A 19,728-nucleotide genomic window follows, 5' to 3' on the forward strand; every position below is an offset into this window, starting at 1 on the left:
GGAAGGAAAATCCAAGAAATGTGGAACTATAACAGATGAGGACTAAGAGATTTTAGATAGAAAGGCATTTGGAAGCATTCGATTATGATTGGCACCATCAATGAAATTTAACATTACAAAAATGAACACGGCAAAAGAGTTTATGCAAACCTTAGCAAAATTGTATGAAAAGCCCTCCACTTCAAATAAGGTATTTCTCATCATGAAGCGTTTATTTAATATGAAGATGGTAGAAGGTGGATCTGTTGTGGATCATATAAATGAGTTTAATACTGGTACTAGTCAATTATCTTCTGTGGGTATTAATTTTGATTGAGAAATTAGGGCTCTCTTGAGTTTGTGTTCTTTGCTTGAAAGTTGGAATGGGTTGGTAATGATTGTGAGTAATTATGTTTCTAGATCTAATACCCTAAAATTTGATGATGTGATTGGTGTTATTTTGAGTGAGGAAACTTGTAGGAAAACCTCAAGTGGATCTACATAAGAAAGTGCTTTGAACACACAAAGCAGAGGCATAATGACTGAGAGAGGAAACAATTATGGAAATCATGGGAAATCAAGAGAAAAGTCAAAGAGAAAGAGGTATCAATTTGAAGGACCAATAGATTGCTGGTACTATGGTAAATGAGGGCATAAGAAGAAAGATTGTTGGACTCAAGAACAATGAAGGAGATAAGCCAGAATAGAACAAGGAGGCAAATGTGGTAAGTAACAAATCCAAAGAGGATGCTTTGCTTCTTTCTTTAGAAAGTGTTGATGATCTATGGGTTTCAAATTCTAGTGCTTCATTTCATGTTACATCTCATAGAGGTTATTTTATTGATTATGTCCAAGGGGATTTTGGGCTTGTTTATTTGGAGGATAATGACCCCTATCAGAGTGTTGGAAAGGGAAAAGTTAAGATTAAATTGCAAAATAAGAATCATTGGCTACTACAAGAGGTAAGACATGTTCCAAGGCTGAATAGGAATTTTATTTCAGCGGGACAACTCAATGATGAGTGTTGTGTAGTTACTTTTAATGATAAAAATTGAAAGATTTCAAAAGGTTTCCTTGTAGTAGAAAAATGTGTGAAAATAGGCACCTTATATCTTTGTACAAATCATATTGTTCCTTTTACTTAAATTTTTTTTTGAGAAAAATGACTGTTCAGGAATAGTTGCTACAATTGAGCAAGGAGAACAAACAATTGTTGTAAATTCTGATACAACACTATAGCACAACAGACTTGGGCACATGAGTGAGAAAGATATGAAATTACGTCATTCAAAGCAAGTTTTACCAGGTCTAAAATGTGTTACTATGGATTTATATGAAAGTTGAGTTTATGAAAAACAAAAGAGAGTGAGTTTTGTAAATAGTGGGAAGGAAAAGAAAAGTGAGAGATTAGAGTTTGTGCATACAGATGTATGGGGACCAGCTTGGAGCTAGAGGTTGCATGCGAGATTTTCCTTAAACATGTGGGTAGAGGCTATCAATACTACTGTATATTTGAATAATAAAGGTCCCTCTACTCCTTTGGGTTGTAGTATTCTAGAGGAAGCATGGACTGGTAAGAAGGTGAGTTATTCTTTTCTCAAAACCTTCGGTTGTGAAGCATTTTCTCATATAGATTTTGAAAATAGAACCTTGAGTTAGAAGCTAAGTCAAAGAAATGTGTATTTTTTGGATATGGCATTGATGAATTTGGTTATAAGCTTTAGGATTTTGAAAATCATAAAATTGTAAGAAGTAGGGATGTCATATTCAATGAGAAAGTGTTGTACAAAGATTTGTTGCAGCAACCTGAGAAGAAAGAAGATGATTATGTAGTGTTGGATGATATTACAAAAGATGTTGTTCCAAAAATTTCTCATGATCTATAACAACTGCAACAACAAATACCACACACACTAATGAATGTTAGACAATCAACAATGCTAAGTAGACTTCCAAAAATATTTTCTCTTCTTTGTATTCTATTTTACTCACTGATGCTGGTGAACCTAAATGTTATGATGAAGATGTGTAGGTGGATACTACGATTCAGTATGAGTCTACAATGGTAGATGAAATGGACTCCTTGCTGAAAAATAAGACCTGGAATTTATGCAAGTTGCCTGTAGGTAAATGGGCTTTACAGAATAAATGGGTTTATAGGTTGAAAGAAGAGGATGGAGGTAAGAAAAGATTTAAGCTAGGTTAGTTGCAAAATGATTTGCACAAAAAAAAGGCATTGATTTTGATGAGATATTCTCTCCTATTGTTAAAATGACTTCTATTTGTATTGTTTTAAGTATTGTGGCTACTAAAATTTTGCATTTGGTGTAGCTTGATGTTAAATAAACCTTTCTTCATAGTGATTTGGAGGAAGAGATATATATGGCACAACCATAGGGATTTGAGGTCAAAGGTAAGGAGAACTTAGTGTGCAAACTGAAGAAACTTTTATATGGCTTGAAGCAAGCATATCGACAATGGTATCTGAAATTTGATAGTTTTATGAATGAGCATGGATATAGTAAGTGTCATTCAGATAATTGTGTTTAGTTTAAGAGGTTGGATGATGACAACTACATTATTTTATGTTTATATGTTGATGATATGCTTGTAGTTGAGTCTAACATGGATCAAATTAGGGGCTGAAACATCAGTTAACACATGCATTTTCTACGAAAGATTTGGGGGAAACAAAAAAAATCTTTGGTATAAAGATTTGAAGAGATAGGAAGAACATGAAATTGACATTATCTCATGTTGATTATATTGTGAAGATGTTGCAATGTTTCTCAATGGAGAATGCTAAAGTTGTTAGCACACTTTTACCTGGTCATTTGAAGTTGACTAAGGAGATGTGTCTAAAGACACAAGAAGAGGAGGATAAGATGTCCAAGGTACCTTATGCTTCAACTGTAGGAAGTTTGATGTATGCTATGGTATGTACAAGGCCAGATATTGCACATACAATGGGAGTCGTTAGCAGGTATATGAGTCATCCAGGAATTGAACTTTGGAATGCAGTGAAATGGATTCTCAAATATTTGAGAGGAACATCTAGTAAGTGTTTACATTTTGGAGGCTCTACTACTGATTTACAAAGCTATGTTGACTCAGATTTGACAGGGGATATTGATACCAGGCAGAGTACTATAGGTTATCTATTTACTATTGGTGGAGCAATAGTGAGTTGGGTTTTTTTAAGTTATAGAAGGTGAACGCTTTATCTGCTATAGAGGCAGGGTATGTTGTTGCTACAAAGGCAGCCAAGGAAATGATATGGCTTCAATTCTTCTTGGAATAATTGGGACACCCTCAGAGGGACAATTATTCTTTTATAAATAGTCAGAGTGACATTCATCTTGTAAAGAATTATGCTCTACATTCAAAGACAAAACACATACAATTGTAGTACCATTTCATTTGGTCAGTTTTGGATGATGAATAGTTAAAGTTAGACAAGATACATATAGATTACAATCCAGTAGATATGTTTACAAAGGTAGTGACAAGGGAGAAGCTAAACTCCTATTTAGCTTCAGTTGGTCTTGTAGATTGAATAGAATAAAAGAACAATAGAGTCTAGGGTGGTTTGATCCAATGGGAGCCTCATGGAGTAGCAACATAGCTATAGAATTAGTCTCGAAGTGGAAGATTGTTGTCTAGTGTGGACCCTGATCAGTCCCCAAGTGAGAGATTGTTAGTTTGTGGTGATTGATCAGGGAAGTACTGTACATACTTCATAATTCTTTGAGGTTCAGGGAAGAATGAAAAAAAATTTAGGCCCAATTTTATCAAGATTTTGGGCTGACATGTAATAATTAATAACTCTAAAGCGACAAAAATACTTGTATAAAGGAGCTTAGGATTAGGGATTTTTATAGTGTGTACGATGCAAAAATTGTTTCTTGTGGTGGTATTGAGCTATAAGGGATTACAGATTGTAATCAGGTTGTAATCATTGGATCGTAATAATATTAGACTTGTTTGGTAGATGTAGCCCAAGTATTCAGTAAACCATGTTAAATTTTGGTGTCTTGTATTCTCTTCTGTGTGATTCAATATTTTTTGATATTGTTTATATTTGTATGTAATTGTTATTTCTGTCTATGGTTTAATCCTAAGAAATTCATCCTCTAATATGTTTAACTTCACCATTTTAACATCTCAGGGCTAATTTAGACAACAAGAAAAGAGAATTATTTGTCATCCATACAATGGTGACAATTTCCTATTTACATATTAAAGATTTTGTTTACAATAAATTTTATATTCAAAAGCACTAGTATGTAGTTTTGAAATTGGGAAGATGTGAAACATAGTCCAATCTTACTTCAATGTCCACAATTACAGAAGGCATTCTATAGTATAAATAGATTTAGTTTCATGTCCACTAGCCACATTGATATCATTCTATAGTATAAATAGATTTAGTTTCATGTCCACTAGCCACATTGATATCATGGTCAAGAGAATAAATATAACATAACTCCCAAACAAAACTTGATTGAGGAAATTTCAAAGCAATGCAAGCATTTGAATCAATGAAAAATGAAGGAATTTAATATCTTGCTAAATACATACCAGAATGTTCAATTTATAATAACCATAATCCAGTTGTTTTACCAAACACTAGAAGCCCAGGAAAAACCGGACTGACTAGGACGTGTGCACTGACTTTAAAATACTTCAACTAGAACTTTGACTTTAAAATACTTCAACTAGAACTTTGGTTAATGGAAGTTTTGTTTTGTTAGAAAAATGAAGAACAAATAATAATTTTTTTTTTAATTACAAAACAATCAGATCATGAAGAATTTAGAAAAATCTGTTGTGTTTTTTATTTTTTGCATTTTGTCTCGAGAATAGTCGCATCCATTATTTAAGGCATCATACGCAAACAAATTGGGTTGTGAAAGAGACAAGCAATGATGAAAGCTTTAAATCAATAAATCTTAATGATGGTGAACTTGTAATCATAAAGAAAATCACAAATTCAAAGGTTTGTAGCACCAGAAGTTCAGTTCAAAAATATCGAAACTATATCACCACAAACTCAAAATTCAAAAAAATTAGATATATAGGACAAATACCTCTTGCATGGAATATAGGACAATCCAAATATAGTATAAGGGCCCGTTTGGTTCTTGGAAGATGACAAGAATTGGATTTTTCAAAATCAAAATTTGAATTTTTTTGCATTTGTTTCAAAATTGAAAAAATGGAATTAGCATACCAGACTTCCAATTTTGCCTCAAAACTAGGTTTTTCAACTTCCTACTAGCAAGTAGGAATTGAAAATCAAAACCTAGTTATGTTTTTTAAGAGTGTAAAAAATAGATTGGACTACTTTTTGAAATTTGTCTTCAACTCCATGCTTAACCAAAAAAATGTGTCTCCACACGAGGAAAAGAAACGGTTCAAGTAAAATCCTCAAAATCGGAATGAAGATTTGAAAAACTTTGAGGTTTGGCTAAACCAAGTTTTGTAGAAATCTCGATTTTTAAAATTCCACGAACCAAACAGACCCTAAGCTAAAGAGATCACGTAAGAATATGGATATTCATTTCTAATAATGACCTATGACCAACCTCTAATCAGCTGGCTTCTCATTCCAATAATGACCTCTAATTAGCCAACTCCGGACTCCTGAGAAAGCTGTTCGAGCACACAATAAATTATGTCCAAAAGCTTCAATTCTGACGTGGTTTAAATCAGTTAATATTGGGACATTTAGGTGACAGAAAGATAATTTGCACACTTAAAACATAATTAAAATCTAAAATACTTGTGAAATAACTAGATAGGCTCTAGAATGTGCAAAGTAAATGAATACTTAAACATGAAGAAATTTTTAAAAAGACGTTAAAAGGCACGAACACCTTGACACAATAACTGCACTAAGGTAATCTGGAGCACATTACCATTACTATGTTAAAATATAGGAAGTAGATTGCTGCTCTTATTTAAGTTAAAGAAAATGATGACAACATTAATGAAAAAAGGATAGCTTTCCTAGCAAAGGAGAGATTATTAACAAACAACAACTCATCCTAACCATGAATCCTGAATATAGCACTAGAGTTTAAACTTGTCCTGTGCCACATATATATCTCACTTGTCCTTAACAAGTCAGATGCTCAGCAATCCATTTTTCAACCATTTTCTGAGAGTGAAGACTTTGGTCAGCTGGAACTTCATGACCAGCACCAAGAAGCACAACATGACTAAGATTTTCATGAGACCTCCAATAACCAGCAAGTTTATCACCCACATACCATAAGCTTCTCTCTTTATGAAAGAACTTGTGAGTCCCTCCCCATCTTAGTGTTCTCATCCATTCCTCATTGCTCACAACTCCATCTTTGATATCATAATGACCTTGATACAACAAAACAGGAACCTCCTCTAGAGCCTTATCCACCATCCATTTCACACTCTTCATTGTATCATCTGCCATAGCCCTTTTCACCGTGAGATTACATGAGACCCAATTAGTACTTTTCTCAGCATTCAAAGCAGCCTTAACTGATTTCTCATTCAAAAAGGGGGCAAGGAATTCACTACCATCAGGGAAACAATGGTATGGGACACTCCTCCTCACATCCAAAAGTGTTGCAAGACCAGTGGTATTCTCAATCCAGTCCATTAATGCTGTCCTAGCCTTGTAGGCATCAAACCATTGTTGCTTATGAATAAAACCCACAATCTGTTCTTGAAATTCCTCAACATGCCTTCTTTGTTTTCCATCAATCAGTCCAAAATTGTATGTTACATTGGCATGGGACTGTACCTGAATCTCTGGATCAGTAATTCCATTACCAATAATAAGCCCTCCAAGTTTAAATGGCAGATTTATACTACCATCAGCAAATGGATTCAATTCTTCATTCTCAGCTAGACCCATTTCATATTTCATCGTATTTTTCTGACCCGTTTTAGATTTTATTAAAATATAATGACCCAATGCGGGAACATACTTACCGGCATAGCTCTCCCCTGTTACAAACAATACCCTGTTTTTGAAATCATCATTACTGCTGTAGAACTCCTTCAAAGCTATAAAAAGATGTTCTGCTACCTTGTTATGATGAACAGGAATGTCCTCATACTTCTCGGCTATGCTGTAGCCGGTACCCACAGGACTATCAATGAACAAAACACCAAACTTTTGATTCCATGGTGATTGATTTTTATGTAGACTTTGGTCTGAAGAAACCCTCCATGGGCCAAGCTCATAGAAATTCCCAATCATGCTTGAGCAACCAGGTCCTCCTTGTAACCATAAAAGTATTGGCGTATGTGCAATGGATGTTGTGGGCTCTGTTGCTTCATAAAATGCATAGAATAATCTTGCTCTAGAAGATGCATTCACAGTTATGTACCCAGATTTGGTAGGCAATGCTTCCTCTGGAAACACAAAGTTGTTTTCCCACAAAAGAGGAGAAATAAACGATGATATGAGGCAGCCATCTCTTGGCTGCAAGGAACGGGGCAAAACCAGTCCTGCCATTAATATGCATAGTATTGCTGAGGCCTTGCTTGATATCGATATGCATTCTGAAATCCTCAGTTTTGCTCCCATCGTTTTCCTGTGTGTTTCCAAGAGGAATTGGTAACCCAGTTTGACAAAATAACAGAGTAGATACAAATGTAAAGGGCTTTGGGTTTTAATAAGGCTGGCTTTCTTAAAAATCCTGAATATCTCGTCTTTTTTCATATGAGATTCCCATCTTCTAAATTCTCTCCAGATATGAGAGATCGAAGGTGGTTGCTTCCCACGTTGACACGATCTGATTAGAGATCGAAGGTGGCTGCGTCCCTCTTCGACACGATCTACATTATACCATGAAACAATCACACTAGTCCAGCTTCCATTTGTCAGTTGCGCGGTAGAGACTTTAATATCTTCTTGGACCAAAAACAACTTATTTTGTTGAGTGTGTGCACGTTTCCTTATCATCCTCTTGTTTTCATTTTCATATAATCTTTATCAATTGCCAGTATCACTGCTATAAATTTGGTAAATTTAGATTATAGCTCAACTGATTGAGTCCAAATGGTGAATGTGTTTCTATAATACTATTATTATTATCTAAGTTTAAATTTAAAATAAATACTTTTGTGCATGCAACAAGGAGCCCGTAGAAAATTTGATTTAACCCTATAAAACTTTGTGTCATATAAAGAAATATTTGTGGTAGTGAATTTACTTTTGATTGATGTCACTTTCAATTTCATTTTATAATATTTTACTATTTTAAAGTCTCCACTATATTTTCCAATTCTTTGACTATTTCATTAATCAAATATAGAAATGTCAGTTACAACTAATTTCAGAAATAGTTTGAGCAATACCCATTAAAAAATAAGACACAAACGTCAAAGTTCTTGCCTATAGTGTGATGTTTTGGTATGGTTTTACATATGTTAACCAATTATTTTCATCTTGAGGCATAATATCAAGAATAATTATTCTACTCATTTAATTAAAACTTAAACATCTAACTTCCAAATTCACAAAGCTTCAACTACAATACTATTATGATTTATTTCATACACATTTATCCTCCTAATTACTAACTTTAAATAAACAAAAATATATATAACCAAAATTCTATTAATAAGTTTTAAATGTACTAATGATAATAAACTTAAATACTTCATAATAATATAAATTTGTAAGTTTACTTTTTAAAAATTGCAAATTTTACATAAAATTTTAACTTTATTAATACCCACAAGTAATAGCCATGAAAAATCTATCTCTATTTTTCATTACTATCACACCTACAAGAAGAAATTAATTTTTTTTTGAAAAAACTAATGCCCCCTCATTGTCCAGCAATTCTTAATGGCCAACTTCATAGAGGTAAAACAAAAACAAACAACAAAAGTTATTATGATTGTATGGAGCTACCTTCTAGATTAAATGAGCTCCAACTACCTTCTAGATTAAATGAGATCCACTAACTAATGGTGGCATTTTAACTACATTGATTAATTATAGATAAAGAAGTGAAATTGAATTAAAAAATTAAAATAATTCACTCATAATTATCTTATTTGTTCTTTTTTAACACTATTTTCATTTTAAAATATGCATTAACTAGCAGTTGCATGCTTTTGTGCGTGCAACATTAGCCGATAGGAATCGTGATTTTACATAGAGCTTACAATAGCAACATCAATGTTGTAACATATACATCAAAACAATTGAATGCACATGTAATTTTTATCTTGATATCCTACATATTGTATAAATATCATTTTGAAAATTTGTTTTAGAAATAAATTTAAAAATATTAATAATAATAAAAGACAAAAATATTAGAATAAAGTAATAAAATATAAATTAAAAAATATTTTTCTATTATTTTTTTTCCATTTTCCTTTCTCGTTATTTAAGCAATAAATAATCATAAAATTTTCATTCTATTTTTAATATTTTCATATAAAATATATTCTCCTCTTTTGTTTAGTTGTAAATTAAAAATTCTACCAACCATGTTAGATAATTTTAGAACATGTTAAATAATGATATTGCTGTAGTTAAATCCTAATATATAGCAATATTATAAATTTCTATTCCATTTTTTCTACTATAAACTTTTTAATTTTTATTTTCCTTCTATAAACTCTCTATTTTAGTTTTTCCTTCTGCAAACTTTCTATTCTATTTTTCCTTTACAGTTTCTATTTTTTTTTTTTTCTTTCTACAAACTTTTTATTTTATCCTTTCCTTCTAAAAACTTTTTAAAACTTTCTATTATGGTTTCCCTATAAAGTTTATATTCTATATTTATCTTTATTATTTCACATTCAAATATCTTAATAATTAGAATTAAAATATTTATTCTTAAATATAAATAACATATAACATTTTAACATTATTAGAAGAACTAAATTTTAAATAAAAGTTTTTTATAAACTTACTATTTTATTAGGCATAGAGTACTTACTACCAAAATCATCAAAAATAAACCGAGGACTTGAAGCATTCATACTATGTCTTGTATATATAAACTGGAAGCTTTAATAAAAGCATGCGAGTTCAACATATCTTAGCCAAATAATAGATTTATTTTGAAATCTAATCTAATCTTGCTAGCAACTATGGTTAGAATAGATAAACAACTAAAAATCATCCTTAACTGCATGGATCCTCCCATTGCATCTTTTTTTCTTGCATACAAACAATTTCTTTATGGCTCTAATTGTGTGGAAATCCATTACAAAAGGTATAAAATAAAAATAGCTCTAATTTTCTAATTTTGAGGGATTTACTTAGAATGATGTAGAGTGCAACTCTAGAAAACTTAAGAGGGATTTACATTGTGTGGAAATCCATTACAAAAGGTATAAAATAAAAATAGCTCTGATTTTCTAATTTTGAGGGGTTTACTTAGAATGATGTAGAGTGCAACTCTAGAAAACTTAAGAGGGATTTACACTCAACTAAGTTGCATCATAGGACTCGCACATCAAAACTGTAATTCCCACATGAGCTCTAGAAACAAAATATATAGTTTCCTACTAATAAAGAAGAGATAACAATTTAAAGTCTCCTGGCCTTTTACCGATTGCCCATAGAACCCTGTTTCATAACTTGAACCATGTAACTTATTACTTCTGTCTCAATTCATATTGTTTCCATATATATACATACATACATACATACATGCATGCATGCATACATACACACACATATATATACATACATATATACATATATACATACATACATTTATATATATATATATATATATATATATATATATATATATATATATATATATGTATGTATGTATGTATGTATGTATGTATGTATGTATGTATGTATGTATGTATGTATGTATGTATGTATGTATGTATGTATGTATGTATGTATGTATGTATGTATATATATATATGCACATATATATATATATATATATATATATATATATATATATATATATATGTATATATGTATATATATATGTATATACATATATATCTATATGTATATATGTATATGTATATATGTATATATATACATACACACACACACACACACACATACATATATATATGTATATATATATATATATATTATATATATATGTATGTATATATATATATATATATCTATATATATATATATATATATATATATATATATATATATATATATATATATATATATATATACATACATATACATATATATATACATATACATACATATACATATACATACATACATACATATATATATATATGGAAACTAGATCAAAACTATAGTCAAAATACTCAAAAACAATGTTTAGCCCGATGAATATGTATTCAAGTGCAAGCTCATGTATGTCAATCCTCTAATTTATGTATTGATTATGGCAGGGGAAACTCAACCTTCATACCCAATTCCTCAAGAAATGTTATTAAGAAACAACACTAAGGAAAACCCATATTGGCATCGTATTGGCTTCCACTTTGAAGTCCTATAAAACTACGATAAATCAATGGTGATGAGAACCATTGAAACCTTTAGTGGAAATTAAGAATGAAAAACAATTCTCATTCTAAAATAATGGATCGATTTCCAAACTGGGTGTGCACAATTCCACCTTAGTTATCAACTTTCACCACTGAATAAAAAATGTTACTAAATTAGAAATATAGATGATACATTAGAAAATTAGAAACTGGCTAATAAAAGGTAAAGATCAATTTTGGAAAAAACCTAAAATAAAGTTAAAAGTCATAAAATATAAAAGCATGGCAAGGGCTGACAATTTTTAGGCATGAAATTATAAAAATGGGGAGCAAAGCTCCCACATATAAGCCTATCAACTTAAAAATCTAGTATTTTAATTACTTACCTATATTTCTTGTTAAAATTTCTATAAGTTAAAACTAAAATTATTACATGCACTATTTCTTATTAATTATTTCAAATAATTTCTAAAATAAAATAAAAATTATTGTATTCTACCAAAAAGCCAACTATTAGTTTTTAAAGTCAAATACTCTATCCATAGTGTATATATATCATTATTGAATTTTAATAAAATATCATCATTTAATATAGTAAAAGAGTTATTAAATATTCAATCTGAAAATATATTGTAATACCTATTTATAAATAAAATTTATCATACAAAAATTTAAAATATTCTAAATTAACAACAAATAGATTTCCACAATCCAAACTATGTTGTTTTGCAATTTGACATTATAAATTTTATCATTTAATATACTAAAAAAAAATTCTTATCATAAATTAAATTACCAAATAAAATTTATCATAAATTCATATAAAATAATTCAAATTACAATCAAAACATAGTTCACATTAGAGTAATTTATGTACAATGTATGACTCAATTTTAGCAACTTTTTAATTTTGCACTATAATATTATGGACATGTTTGTGTTAGAAGATTTAGTTTTTTTGCAACTTTTGTATTTTTCTAATTTCTTTTTATAAATAAATTAAAATTGAGAATAATAAAATCAAAAATTAAAATAAAGGAAAGTAAGACTAAGAATTATTTTTTAGAAATTTTTAAAAATATCATAGGTTGCTATTTTTCATTGCCGGGAAAAAATTATCAGTCAACAAGGTTGACAATTTTCCACTAAAATTTTATAAAATCCATGAGAAAGCTCCCACATATAAGTCTATTGGTCTAATTAAGTGTTACTAATGGCTAAGTACTTCCTTCTAGTTATTAGTATTTGCGGATAGATATATACTATTGCAATCAATTTTGATAACTAGTTATTAATAAACGTTTCAACCAACTAGAACTTATTATTTTTTAGTTTTTAAAAGTTTTGATTTTTTCTCTTAACATGTATAAATTTTAAATAATAAAATGATGAAATTTTTTTATCTTTACACTTATTGGATTTTTATTTAAGGATTTCTAAACAAACATGATATTTGATCTTTTTTTGTCTAAGATTTCTCTCTTCTAAATTTCTCTCAAGATATGAGAGATTGAAGGTGGTTTCTTCCCACGTTGACACAATCTCATTAGACATCAAAGTTGGTTGTGTCCCTCTTCAACATGATCCAGATTATACTACATAAACAATCACACTAGTCCAACTTTCATTTGTTACTTGTGCAGTCAACAATAATATATTCTTCCCAAATAACTAATTTTGCTAAGTGTGGACATAGTTCCTTATCCCCCTTTCATTTTCATATAATCTTTTTTGTCACTATTATAAATTTAGAGTATAGTTTAATTGATTGAGTACAAATGGTGAGGGTCTTTGTATTACGTTATTTTAATCAAAGTTTAAGTTTTTGTCAATCTAGCAGTGAAGTTGAATGGTTTTAAATAGGTCTGTAAGGAATAAAATCTCAGTGAATGTGTAGCTTTGGCATCATAAGAAATGAGGCCATGATTGTGTTCGGCATAGGAGAGGTTCTCTAAATCTGCAACAACAAAATAAAGTTTACATTTTATGAAATTAAAATAAATATAGAATAAGACTTAGATCAATACACAAAAAACTTTGATAAGATCCTTAAATCTTAGTCAAAGAAGTATCTTTTTAGACATGTTCATATGAAGATAAACTTCAATTAAAGAGAATGCATCAATATCCAAGAATATGCAATTTTTTACAAAAAGAAAAGTGTAGAATAATTAACATCAACAATTTTAATGTTGACTCCTCTTTTGTACAAGAATTTTATAGTTGTAGGTGTTAGAGTAAATAATTAATTTATTAATTATTTATTCTATTTACTTAAGCTTACTTAGGTAAATGCATTCATTTATTAGTTGTAGTCTAGGAGTTAGTTATAAGTTGTTGACAATACGGGAGTTTGTTCTCTCCTAAGTCATACTTATCCTCTCACATTGTTCGAGGACTTTCCACCTTATGTGGATGTATGCTTAGTTGTCACACTTATCTCCTAGCATCTTCTAGTTTGTTCTAGAAGATTCCTGGAGCTCTTTATATTCGGGCTCCCTCATTGTATTTTCATAACAATCACTTCTTGTATATTGTAAATACATTTTCTTGTGTTTCAATATCTTGTGGTCTCTCATGTCCATTTAGGGTTTTTCCCTTGCTCCTCGCTCTTCCTTCCTTGGCTTCCCTTTGACAGGTTTTCGCATGCAGGTGATCTTGGGCATCTTCAAAGTTGGATTTCATCAACTCCAACATGGTATCAGAGCCTTCCTACTGCTGCTTCGTTGAAGGATTTTTGAAGCCATGATTTGGAGTCACAAACCCTAATTTGTTTGTGCATTTTTTCTTCAAATTAGGGGATCAGCAAATTTTTGGAGCATTTTCAGCCCAAACGGACACTACCATTGGATCCGGAAGGCTATTTGCAGTCAGGATTCATATAAAACTTGTCATTTTTGGAGACAGAGCTCAGAGAGGCAAAAAAAATTTGCTCACAGGCCCTTCCGTACGGTCGTACAGACAATCTGTGCATTAAAAAAAATTTAAAAATAATTTGCGGGCGCACCGCTGTGGCACCACCAAGCGGCCACCGCGGGGCCGCCCGCGCACTGCTCTTCTGGCAGCTCAGCCTTTTCTGCAGCTCATGCGCAACCTACGCTCTACCCTTCATCCTACATAGCGCTACACAAGCCTCACCACCCGGTCTCAACCTCTGTCGGAGCAAACGCTAGTTTCTAGCTACTTCAGCCACAGCTTAGCTCCTGCGCCACCCGCCACATTTCAGTCAGATACAGTCACAACGAACCAACAAGCGACATGTGGCACGGGCGCCATGTGGCACTTTGCCATGTGGTCCCTGCCACGTTTGCCATACTGCCACGTGGCGTCCACGTGGCATCTTTTTTGGCAACGACAGCCACGTGGCCGTCAAATTTTTTCCACTGAAATGCTGATGTCAGCACTACATCATCCTTCCTCTTGCACTCTCCTAGGGTCATTTTGGACCTACTCTTGGTTTTTTGGCCATAACTTGAGAATACAGAAGTATTTTTCCAATCCGAAAGAAGTACTGAAAAGTTGGTTCTGAGATGGAGACATTGGTTCAAGTATTTTAAGGTTTTGATGCTTTTTTGTTGCCTACTTTTTCAGTTGAAGTCTAAAGTTCTATTTTTGACTTCGACATGCATATCTTTTGCGTCCCATGTCAATTTTTTGAAAACTTTATATTTTTGGAAAAATGGTTCTGTTAGCTTTTTAGAAATGTAGTCCTTTTTCTTAGTTTTTGGCCCATGCTCTTTCTATCATAGTTTTGGAATTTTTTCTATATGGTGGATATCTTGAGTGTTTTAGGCTCGAGGATCATTTTTTTGGCATGGTTTCCTTTGTTTTGAGCTGTAATTTGTTTTGTTGTAGCTTGTTTTCAATTTTGATTATTGTAGCTATCATTTTGAAGCACTTTTATGTATCACACTGAGATAAAGTGCCACTTTTGCATTCCAAGGGTCATGAACGTTGTCTTGAGACAGTTGTACATGCACTATTTTCATAAAGCACCATGGGGGGGATAGTTGTTTGCTATTTTAGGCCTTCTCCCTTTGTCAAGTGAGTGTCCCTTCCACAACATTAGCCCATGTAGAGTCAGTTTGACCGTGTCTTTATAGGTGTTTGTACCTCTTCCACTCTCGTTATTCTTGGTTCTTCTACAGGAGAATTTGGCACACTTTCTCAGTTGCTTGTCATCACACCCCGTCTGCATTAAGGGGGGGTTACATTGTTGTTCTAATGCATTCTTGGTTTGATGGTTCAATAGTCTGAACTATGTATTTAGTGGTTGATCTTATGTACAAGGCAATTGCAGTGGATGGCTACCTATGCATTTTGGTGAGATGGATCATCTATCATATAGACATGCTCGGTTTGTGCCTTCTTCTTCCATGGAGGTTCTTTAGATCAGCAGTTTGGTAGATTTGCGGCTTCTTCATGCTTCAGTGATGCTCTTCATGATCACTGCTTGTTCCTATTTTAGGGGACATTCCCCTAGTTGAAGACTTCTTCAATTCTTCACTAGGTTCTTACCTCTTTTTGGGGGAGGGTTTTTCCCACATGGTTTTCTCTCTTTCTCTATTTTTAGATGTTGCATCTTCTTGCATTTGTACATGGGTACCTAACATGGCCTCATCTTCAGGACCCATTCTGCATTTCATCTTAGTTTTGTGAGCTTAAGGTATTTCCCTAAGTTTCACTTAAGGAGGGGTGTTAGAGTAAATAATTAATTTATTAATTATTTATTCTATTTAGTTAAGCTTACTTAGGTAAATGCATTCATTTATTAGTTGTAGTCTAAGAGTTAGTTATAAGTTGTTGACAATATCGGAGTTTGTTCTCTCCTAAGTCATACTTATCCTCTCACATTGTTCGAGGACTTTCCACCTTATGTGGATGTATGCTTAGTTGTCACACTTATCTCCTAGCATCTTCTAGCTTGTTCTAGAAGATTTCTGGAGCTCTTTATATTCGGGCTCCCTCATTGTATTTTCATAACAATCACTTCTTGTATATTGTAAATACATTTTCTTGTGTTTCAATATCTTGTGGTCTCTCATGTCCATTTAGGGTTTTTCACTTGCTCCTCGCTCTTCCTTCCTTGGCTTCCCTTTGACAAGTTTTCGCATGCAGGTGATCTTGGATATCTTCGAAGTTGGATTTCATCAACTCCAACAGTAGGTGTCTCCTCAATTTCATGTGATTTATATTGGTAGTATTTGATGCTCTTTGTTTCTAGCACATTTGTTCCAAAGTACACTACATGTTGACTCTTTAGGTGGAACCCTCTCCATTTGCTTGATTTCATTTCTCGTTTGCTCTACTTTAATGTTATAATGATTTTAAATTTTTACAAACTATTTCATTAATATAATAGACGTAAAAAATAAGAGCACTCCTACTTTTCTCTATATCGAGTAGAATCTTGTAAATCCCTTGATAATGAGAATACTAATATTCTTTATTGTTTTTTTTCATCCAAATACTTACTGTGTGAGATGATATTAAAGTCTTTCATAAAGGAAGTCACTTTTCAAACTGTTCAACTTAAAATTTTCTTCAACTGTAATTTTGGTGACAATTTCTAAATGCTTGTCAAGCCCCAACAAGATTTTCACAACCTTGTCTAAACCTAACATTTAACTCATTGATTCATTCACTTTTCTAAAGGAAAATTTTTATGGTGGCTTTAAATGGAGATTGAAAAATCAAAAAGAGGATTCCAAACCTTTGTCAAACTTTGACATGGTTTTGATAACCTATCAAAAAGGTACCCTCTTCTTTCAAACATTGTCTTTTGAACTTTGGTGCCAAATGAGAAATTTACCTACCAACGTTGATGATGCTATCGAAGATAAATATCAACAAATGAAAAATGCATTAAGGGAAAAGTAATTAAAAACATGTCATGTTACATAAGCATTTATGTTGGAATGTATTATTGTTTCTGGTAGCTTCAGTTGGATAAACCTATGAGTCTAAACTATTGAAGATATTATAAATTTATTTAATTAATATCATGTAAATTGTATAATTTATTTAATTAATATCATTTAATTGATGAGAAAAAAGAGAAACACTATCAATCAAAAGTGAATGAATTGGTGTGTATTACAAAGAAAGATCAATCCATATAAAGGAGATCAAAACCCTAAAAGATAAAACCTAGGTTGCATTATAATAATTTAAAATAATAATAATTAGATGCCTAAGATTTAGCTTAAGTAGAATAGAGTTAATTAGAAAATATCTAATTACTCTAAGAGTTCTATATATAACTATAAAATCATAATTGTCATTATATTAATTACATAATAATGGACCTTTATGGGATGTGTATCTTCTTGCTCACTCTCAACATAAATACAAGATATCGCATTGCCATTGGAAAACAAATATTTTACAAACAATGCTATTACATTTGCAACAATCCTAAACTCAACAAAATGTGATGGAAGATTTGAGAGTACAATATTTGTAGAAGATCATAAATAAAATATTTTGTGAGGAAAAAAATACCTAAGAGAAGCTAAATTAGTGCTCATTTTTTCTTTCTTTTTTCCCTTGTTACAATATCATACTCAAAATGTTGTTTCACGAGAAATTCAATGTTATAAAATTTCCAAAAAAGGGATTACCAAATCAGAACATGTAAACCTAAAATTTTTTTGAAAGAGATTAAACAAAGAGTCCATCACACAAAGAGTGGTGGAAAGTGACCCATTAGAATATATTGGTTTTCTTGTAGATAGAAAAACAAATCAAACTATTATTGGAGCACATTAGTTATTACAATCTAGAAACTAGGAAAATTACCACAAACGATAATAAATTACTCACACCATTAATATAGAAACTATCTGTGGATGCTTCTGCTTGCTAGAAAGAGAGTTATAAGATGATTTTGACTTCATGTTATCTCACTAGACTTATAGTGAGAAGAAATTATAGTATAAGAATTTAATAGTTAGAGAATGGTTTGTTTCAATAAAGAAAGGAAAATCCTAGTTGTCTAAGAGATTATATAGATCCCATTAGACTATTGAAGAAATCCCATATATGGTAGTCATTTACGCATGTTGAAGGGTAATGTTAATACCCATGATTTTAAATATTAGATGCTAAAAAAAATTTATTGGGTAACGATATTTGAATTGGGGAGTAACTACACCATATGTTTTCTATCTTTCCTTTGATCAATTATTTTACATTTCTTCATGTTCATTCTATGCTTTAGTCTAAACTGGAGAGTTGCAAGAACTTTGACTTGCTAAAGCGTATAACAAAATTGTTCAAATCTATGACTAATATGACCAATTACATCTAGAGAATAGTTAAAAGAGTTGCAAGAACTTTGACTTGCTAAAGTGTATAACAAAATTGTTCAAATCTATGACTAATATGACCAATTACATCTAGAGAATAGTTACAAGAATTTTAGGAGATTATATGATACATTTATTATAAAGCTTTTCAAATAATTACAAAATGAATCAAGGAAAAGGGTCTCTCCAAAATCCATTTGGTTGATAAATTAGTATGGCAGGCAATTATTCAATTCCAAAAGTTTACGTACATTAAGGCTAGCTTCTTTATCTCCCAGATTTCTTATTAAAATTCACAAATAGGTGGCTAAATTTAATATATTTAGTGGTAAGAGAGAAAAATGAGGTATCCAATTTCTAGTAGGCCTTATCCACTACATGTGTATATCCTAGTCTAATACTCACAATATTGAGAGAGATGTAGTTAAATTTTATCTACAATTTTATAAGAGAATATTTCTCCTTTTCAATAAATAATTTGTTAATGATATATTACAGTTAGGATCTACCTTTCATCACATCCCAAATTTTTAAGTCTATTAAGTTGATTATATGGATGATAAGCTAAAGTAGTTGAATGAGATAAATGTTGGAGCATGTAAAACATTGTGAGAGGGGGTGAATCAATGTTCTAGCATTCAATTTCAAAACAACACTTTTTTTTTCAATAATTGAATATTCATTTTAATTCAAATATGAATATCCATCTAGACATCTTTAAATGAAATGAAGTAGATAAATAAAATTGTTATGAAAAACATGAAAAATAAAAAGCTCATAAAATATTGCTCATAACATAGTATTTTTTCATGAGTAGAAAGACCTCATATGGATGAAAAAACACTTCTACAGTGTACCACCAACTTAATTAAAAAAGAAAAAAAATAAAGCCTCATTAGCTTCATAAAGTGCATTAGTTGCAAAAACCTTCATATCAACATAATTCTAAAAATAAAAGAATCGA

General features: G+C 31.3%; 1 pseudogene; it reads right to left on the reverse strand.

Moving 5' to 3' along the window:
• Positions 1-5,916: 5,916 nt before the first annotated feature.
• Positions 5,917-7,853, reverse strand: LOC149543494 (serine carboxypeptidase-like 50 pseudogene; annotated as a pseudogene).
• Between the last annotated feature and the right edge of the window lie 11,875 nt (positions 7,854-19,728).

The sequence above is a fragment of the Cupressus sempervirens genome, chromosome 8 (assembly GCF_028749045.1).
Source record: "Cupressus sempervirens isolate cs-2001-9-10 chromosome 8, ASM2874904v1, whole genome shotgun sequence".
Classification (NCBI taxonomy): domain Eukaryota; kingdom Viridiplantae; phylum Streptophyta; class Pinopsida; order Cupressales; family Cupressaceae; genus Cupressus; species Cupressus sempervirens.